At 46.2% G+C, this 8,015-nt stretch overlaps 2 long non-coding RNA genes across 3 annotated transcripts in view; both read right to left on the bottom strand.

Annotated features, from left to right (window-relative positions):
- Window positions 1–583: 583 nt before the first annotated feature.
- Window positions 584–4,112, bottom strand: LOC116076111. The gene is made up of 3 exons (XR_004112819.1): window positions 3,874–4,112; window positions 3,184–3,325; window positions 584–2,522 (listed from the first exon to the last, which is right to left on the bottom strand). It is a non-coding gene; the product is annotated as an uncharacterized LOC116076111 (long non-coding RNA).
- A 129-nt stretch (window positions 4,113–4,241) lies between these two features.
- LOC116076110 overlaps window positions 4,242–8,015 on the bottom strand; it is a 4,130-nt gene continuing 356 nt past the window's right edge. Inside the window, exons 1-5 of one of the 2 annotated variants that reach the window (XR_004112818.1) lie at window positions 7,926–7,944; window positions 7,395–7,537; window positions 5,401–5,479; window positions 4,854–4,925; window positions 4,242–4,342 (exon numbers count right to left, since the gene is read on the bottom strand). This is a non-coding gene — a long non-coding RNA (uncharacterized LOC116076110). Of the gene's footprint in view, window positions 4,343–4,853; window positions 4,926–5,400; window positions 5,480–7,394; window positions 7,538–7,925; window positions 7,945–8,015 lie in introns of those variants that run through there. The other variant, XR_004112817.1, reaches the window with a different exon arrangement.

The raw sequence follows: 8,015 nt of genomic DNA, 5'->3' as shown, positions 1-8,015 counted from the left end.
CGGAGTAAGCAGGGACTGAGTGAGCAGAGTTGACAGGAGTGAGCAGAGGTCCTGAGTTCAATTCCCAAAAATCACATGAAGGCTCACAACCATCTGCACAGCTACAGTGTACTCACATAAATAAATAGATAAATAAATCTTAAAACAAACAAACAAACAAAAAACAAGAACTTTTACCCTAGCTTCCTTAGGCAGGCAGTGCCAGGGCATCAAGTCAGTGTGTTCCAGTCTTTCCTGGAAAGGTCAGTTCACTAATCCAACTGCCCCCTCACCAGGTCCAAACTGTTCTACCTGCCCATCCTTTATCTTTTTTATCGTACATATGTCTTCTAGTTTTTCCTAATAATATTTCTGGATCAAACTTTCTGTTTCCTGGGGGTTCTCATCATTGCTCACTGGCCCAGTAGACCCAGCTGAGGGTGCTACATCTTTATCTGGAGGCTGCTAGGAGAAGACTCCCAGGCCACTAGGACTAAGGTATTAAAGCCTGTGCCCAATGTGACACACCTACTCTAACAGGGCCACACCTCCTAATAGTGCTACTCCCTTACCCAAGCATATATAAACCATCATACATATTAGATTTTAGTTTATTTGTGTTTATTATTTCTGCTTTTTTCTTCTATGTGTATTGAGTGTTTTCCCTGTATGTATATCTGTGTACTACTTGCAGGCCTCGTGCCAGAAGAGGCTAAAAGAGGTGCAAGTCTCCTGGGACTGGACTTACAGGTGAGTGTGGACCACCCCGTGGATGCTCAGAGCCTGGGTCCTCTGGAAAAGCTGCCAGTGCTCTGAGCTGCTAAGCCATCTCTCCAGTCTGTCGCTGGTGTTTTCTGAGGCCAGGATTCACTTTGTAGCACAGGCTGAAAATCCTAGGGTTCATTTTGTATTCCAGATATCTTCGAATTTAAGGCAACTTTCTCATCTCATCATCAGATCTAGGATTACAGATGTCAGCAAACATGGATTTCAGCCAGGCCTTCTTCGTGTTTGACACAGTTTTCTCCCAGGCAGGAGCCAGCAGGATTCTTCCCTGAAATACACTTCTGAAGCAAGAAAAAGTGCACCATGCTGCAAATAGTGGGGCTCACAGTAAAATGGCCAGCTCTGCTTGGCTGCCTCTCACCCCAATCACAGACTCCTAGGCTCACAGTAGAACAGCCAGTTCTGCTCAGCTGCCACTCAGCCTGATCACAGACTCCTGTTCACTTCCTTGGTGATTAAGGTTTTATGCCAGATATTGGACAGTAGCTACTGCCTGCAATAACAAAACAGAAGAGAAGGGACCCAGAGGGAACAGGACAAGCAAAACAGAATTACAATGAATGCCCCAGAGAGATCAAGAAAGGGGGCCACTATGATAAATGACCAGACAACACAAAGGAAACCCTCCTGCTTATACTAGTCACCTTTCTGTTGATGCGATGTACCATGGCCAAGAGAACTTATAAAACCGGGTTAAATTTGCCCTACTTTTCCTATAGAGCAACATGACTATTCTGATCATATCCCAAGACCTTCTGGGTCTGCGTGGTCTGACTTGTGTTTCTGCTTGGGTGGGAGGGTACCCTGGGACTCAGAATTGCAGGAACCACACAGCTGTGGCAGGAACAGGTGTCCCAGTGGAAGGGCATCCTGAGACACGGGAGCTAGGAGCCACACAGATCTGAGGTGTGACACTGACCCAGAAGGAGAGAATCCTGAGACTGGAAACCCAGGAAGCTCGAAGCTCTGAGAGGCCTGCTCAGCATAGGTGTTGCAGCTCCCAGGGGAGGGAACCCAGTGCCTCAGCACAGCCCCTTCTCTTAGCTTCTTCTCAGTATTGCTTGTATTTTTTTCTTCTTCTTCTTCTGATGAGAGAGTCACACCAGGCAGCAAATCTCATGAAAAAGATTCATTGTAAGATCCAGGGTATGAAGAGATGAATCCAGGGTGGCTGCCTCTGCCCCTGGGAGCAGACAGCAGGGATTGGGACAAAGAGGCAGTACCTATACAGGATTTCAGAGGGGGTGGAGCTTCTCAGGGCAGAGACTTCCAGATTGAGGATTGTTGGGATTTCAAGTCCTGAGCTTGGGGAGCTCAGGGATTGGTGGGTTTTCCTGCTCAGAGATTGGTAGCTTTTTTTCACAAACCCCCTCCCCTGCATTGGGCCCATATGTTATGGTAGGACGTCCTTTCCAGCTACAGCAGGTTTTTGGTGAGGCACCATCTCTGTGGAACTGCCCAGGGTTGGGGGCAGGAGGGAGACTGGAGAGGAAGCCTGCCACAGTGGACAGCTCCTGTGGGACAGCTCCTGCAGTGGTGTTTCACAAAAGCTGAGGAAGGAAAGATGTTGCCACTGTGGACAGCTCCTGTGTTGGCTCCAGGCTGAGGAGATGTCCTGATGCTGCCATTTTGACAAGAGACACCATTTTTGACATGTCCTGCAGGGCATCTTACTGCCAACATAGGTGGGGCAGAAAGGACGGGCTGGCCACTCAGCTTTGATAGATTTTGTAGAGCATTGCCTAGGGACTACAGGGCTGAGGGGCAGACAAAATGACAAATCAGAGAAAGACTTAACAGAGTGATTCAGAGACAGGATTTGCACAACTCTCAGGAGAAAAGCTATTTAAGAACACTGCAGAGAGAGAGAGAGTCAACGCTGTTCATTCAGTTGAGTTCAGTTCCCTTCAGTTAGTGCAGCTCATGCAGTTTGGTGAGTACTGTGAGGTTAAGTGCAATGTGATGAATACAGTGTGACAAGTGCAACTCAGTGTGGTGAGTGCAGTGAGGTGAGTACAGTGTGGGAAGTGGAGCCCAGTGTGGTGAATGCAGTGCAGTGAGTGCAGTGCAATGAGTGCAATGCAGTGAGTACAGTGTGGTGAGGTCAGTGAGATCGGTAAGGTCACTGAGATCAGTGCAGTTTGGTGAGTGCAATTCAGTGAGTGCAGTGCAGTAGAGTTGAGTTCATTCGTGACTTCAGGCAGTTCAGTGCAGGGCAGCAGAGGCAGCTGAAGGCCGAGAATAAGGAGCCAGAAGATTAGAACAAATTGCCAGGGTTCGTTTAAGGCCAAGGAAAGCAATTTAGTGAGAAGCTGAGAGAAGCCAGATTGAATCAGCTTAGAGAGGAGTTTGAACCAGAACACCTGAGTTGAACCAGCCAGTCAAGAGTTCAGAAAGAGCCAGCTAGGGTGAACTTACTCAGCAGTAAGCCTCCAGGAGGGCAGTTAGATCTGGAGACTAAAAATTACTTTTACACTTTCCAGAGGACTTGAGTCCATGATGGCAGGGCAAAGGCATGGTGGTAGGTAGCTGGAGCAGCAGCAGAGGGCTCTATCTCAATCTACAAGTAGGAGGCAGAGAGCACTAACTTGAAGTGGTATAGTCCTTTAAAACTTCAAAGCCCACCCCAAGTGACTTATCTCCTTCAGCAAGGCCATACCTCCCAGTGTTCCCCAAACTACCACCAACTGGGGAGCAAGGATTCAAATGCTGGAGATTTACAGGGGACACCTCAACCAAGCGACCACCGTGTTTATGCATGAGAACACATTTACTAAAGGACTAAGATTAATTGTGTTTATCTCTCCTATTTGGGCCCAGAACAAAGGCAAACGTCCTCTCCTGAACAGCATGTAGCTACAGACGACACTGGACAGGCCCTGACTGTAGTGTGAAACATTAAAAAAGCAATGCTATGCCGCCTCAGGGCACTGGTGGGCAGGTTGGCCTGCTCTCATCTCAGCAGACTTTCCGACATTGAACTCTGAAATCACTCCACCCGGCTCGCTAAGTTCCCATGGAGGGTCGTTGCTACGCCAGCCCCACGTTTCCAAATTCCCACAGCCTTTTGGGGCACACTTTTTGCAAACCGACGCTTTGCTACCGTACCTTTCTCTCTGGAACCCAGTTGGGTAGCTGGGTGAAGGAAGACACTACACAAACCTAGTTCAGAATCAACAGGTAACACAATCGCTAGGCGCATCAACTAGCATCCAAGTTTGTATGCCATTCTAAGTTAAATCCTCTGGTTAATTCCCAATAGATCTGCCACCTGAACCGGGACCTCTGCTACCTACATTTTGGCCTCCATGTTCATCTCCCCTCCCTCTCCCACCATCCCTTTCTCTGACCCGGAAGTCCTGCCTACTCACCCAGTGATTGGTTCCTTGAAATATTTATTCCTTAGGAGAAGTTTCACATGAAGTCACCTGAGTACACGATTCACTCCTCTTCCTAGACATCCCCTCTTGGGGAAGCAAAATTAGCATCGCCTTCTGCCTCAGAACGACATCATCTGGGTAATAATCGCCATGTGAACATTTCAGACATGACCATGACAGAGTGAAGCTAGTCCTCCCTGATGTTTTTTGAAAGAAAAAAAAAAAAGCTAAGGAAGAGAAGAGATGACTTATCGGTTATGAACACCGACTGCTATGGACTGAGGTTCAATTCTCAGCACCCATATGCAGCACATAGCATTCTAAACCCAGTCCTAGGAGACCTATTACCTTCTTCTGGACCCTGGAGACATGAGGCATGTGCCTGATACACACACATACCTGCAGGAAAATACTCATAAACATAAAAAAATGATTTAAATTTAAAATTTTTTCATTTCTCTGTGAAGTGTGTGTGGGGGGATGGGGAGGTTGTGCAATATATGTTATACAGTTAAGTGTAGGTAGGATATAAGTGTAGGTAAGACTGCCAAGTTGATTTTTTTCCAACACATAAACAGTTTCCCCCAGACATACCATTTCAGAGTAAAGAAAAGACAACCTGTGCATTGAAAATCATTTAATGCTCTTTGTACTTGTTCACTAGGAGATTAGATTTGCTCCTGTGGGTATTTGCTGACACAAGCTCACCTGTCTCAAAGTAGTATGCATGAAGCTACTTAAGTTCCGAATACACTGGGACAGTTTGCTAGCCATGCCACCCTGTGGAGGAAAGAGACATGGGGATAAATGGTTAGAATCTGTCTCCTGTGTCACACACACACTCAGACCTTGTGAGGGGATATATTGTGAGTGTGTCACTAAAGGAGATTGGGTTCTGGGCCAAGAGCTAGGGTGACACACAGGCTATACCTGCACCCAGAAGCCCCTACTGACTCTGGAGCTGTGTCCACATGGCAGTTTGATGCTCTGCCTCCTCAGCAGAGCACAGGATGCTCATGAGCGATGTTGCATCCTGTGAACTGTACAGTCAGCTGATGCTAAAACTGCTCTGCAGGCCTGAGAAGGAAATAGGTATATGGGGGAGGGAGGCTCTCACAAGCTGGAGAAATTCCCTGAAAACGATGGTGTAGGAAAAGTCCCCAGCTGCACCCACAGTTCTCAGAATGACACTTAGGCCTTAGGCCTGCTTATATCAAACAGAGCCAGCTGTTCCCCTTCCAGTGTTCTAACATACCATGCTCGAATGCCTGAGGGATGCCTCCCAACCCTGCTTGAATTTTGTATGGCTTGAATGATGTCATCCTGCTTCAGAACTGAAAGACACGGGCAAGGAATGACAAGGACAGTTATAGAACCACTTCAGGTCAGATGCAGCCAGCTTTCTCTCTGGCAGTGAGCAGTGAATACAAGGAATTATTTTCCAAGTGTCTGTGTAGGGGTATATTTTTCTCAACCTGCTTTAATAAAGGATCAACCTCCCCTCTAGCCCACCATCCACCACAGGTAGTGGAAAAGAAAGGTTAATAGGACATAGACATGTGTGTTGTCAGTGGAGAGATGACTCAGCCATTGAGAGCACTGGCTGTTCTTCCAGAGGTCCTGAGTTCAATCCTCAGAATCAAATGGTGGCTCACAACCATCTATAATGTGATCTGATGCCCTCTTCTGGCATGTACGTTTACATGCCGATAGAACACTCATTTACATAAAATAAATAAATATTTTTAAAAACCTGTTTCATTCTATAAAGGACAAATGGAGACAGCCTATGTAAATGAAGACATAACTGAAGATTATAAAATAAAGGTCAAAATACTCAGTTTCTGAGGACCTCATTTATACAGCAACTAGGCAAGTAAGGTCCCTCTGCCCTCTGTAGAAAGGTCAAAAATGTATCTCAAAAATTGCACACCATGGTAAGAGAAGTGAAGTACCATGTCAGTCCAGGATCTCAGATCCCAAGTCTGAATGACTGAGTCTCCCATCTGTTCTCAGCCCCCTTTCTCATGGGTTGCTGAGTCTGAAGCAACTGGAAAACCCAGTGACAGTCCATGGGCACCTCAGGTCCTATTGCCTTAGCATGGCACACAACGTCCCTTCTAAGTCCTCACCCCAGCATCTCTGATTCAAACGACAAAAACTGATGCTTTTATTCAAATGAACTCATTCACACAGGGAACAACCATGAGAGCGTATGATGCAGCTTCCTCTCTAGTTACTCACTGCTCCCTTGTCCCTTTTCTGAAAGCTTAGCTGGAGGCATCAAGAAGAAGTGACTTACAGTCTGCCAGGCAGACTCCATTCCATCTGTTTTCAAAGTTCTGGCCAACTCGTAGCTTTTAAAGACCTTGGCCTGGACAGTGACAGAGAGCAGGAAGAGCCCCAGAGTCAGGAGAGCCTTCATGGTGACCGGTAGCTGGATCAGCTGCTGGCTGACTAGAGAAAGCATGCCTGCTATTTAAACATTCTCCAAGTTCCTCCCTTTTTCTATTGGAGCTTCTCTTAATGCGGTCACCTTACAGACTGGGCAGTCCCACCTTTCCTGCAGCTTAGGTCTCAAGTCCTCTTAAGCTGTAACAACAATGTAAGAGAAATAATACTTTATCTTTGCCTCTGCCCGCAGGCACAGCCCTGATGTCTGTCCACACGCTTCTTGAGTTATGGCCTCATTTCTACCATGTATCATAGAACATCCACTCCCTCAGGAAAAGGACTGCCAGTTCCTTGTAAAAATAATGACTTCTGTCTGTTTCCTACACTTGTCCTTCTGTCTGGCCCTGAGATAGATTTCCTGTTGTGATGGCCAACATTAACAAAAGCACCTGCTTAACTGGAACACATTTCAGTACCTTTCTTTATCAATTGTCATCCTTATCTAAGAGTTATGACTACAGGTGATTGAAAGATGAAACTTCTGGTTTCTTTGGAAATCAGTAATGTTAAATGACATTTTGCTGGGGCATACAGGCTCAAGAATATTTTGTTAAACCAGACATGTGAAAGTATGTTTTTCGGACACAGGTAAAAAGATGTTTTCCTATAGCAGACAACTATAAGGACATGTGATATTCAGCAGGAATATAAATATGACCCTATAGAGAGTGAGATCTGGAGCATTGGTTTGCTTTGCTCTGCCTCACTATTCTTCACTGACCACACACATGTATTGGTCCACCTTACATTGCATTGCTAAGATTCACTGTGGTGACATTGTAGAAAGAAACTCACCAAACAATGTCTCATGAGATTCCTGCAGACTTGGGCTGGTTGGTGAGTCTTAAGTTCTCCTGGGTTGAACTGATGTTGCTGATTTGTGTGTGGTATCTGCCAAGAGGAGTGGACTGCAGCTGCTGGTTCATATTTGGTGTTTGCTAGTGGATTGGACAATGAACAATGAATATTGGAATCATCCCAAAGAACTATTTCTAAACAGGTCCACTTCCCCCATATCCAAATAACCTTTCTTTTTCACTACCTCTGGTGGGTGGTGGGCTAGAGAGGAGGTTGAACCCTTATTAAAATAGGCTGTGAAAAATATATGCCAACAGGCAGGACTAGGTACCAGGAAGAGAGGGGACAGATACAAGAACTTGCTAGCTTAGAGTAAGAAAGAACAAAGTGAGAATTAGAGGAAATAGTTCTTTCTGTGGCTCTTGGGTGAAGCACCAGTGGGGTTCCCATACATGAAGTTGAAAGACCCCCAGAACTGTGGAGATCCTTACTCAACTCTCGGGATGATGCGACCACCCAATAACTCACAAGTATGGAACTTGCTGCAATTACATGAGGTTTATTTGGGATAGGCCGGTACCGGGGTCGATCTTGTGACCATGCTGGCCAGAGGAGTTC

Source organism: Mastomys coucha, unplaced genomic scaffold (assembly GCF_008632895.1).
Source record: "Mastomys coucha isolate ucsf_1 unplaced genomic scaffold, UCSF_Mcou_1 pScaffold4, whole genome shotgun sequence".
Lineage (NCBI taxonomy): Eukaryota > Metazoa > Chordata > Mammalia > Rodentia > Muridae > Mastomys > Mastomys coucha.
This window is presented reverse-complemented; position numbering and strand designations above follow the sequence as displayed.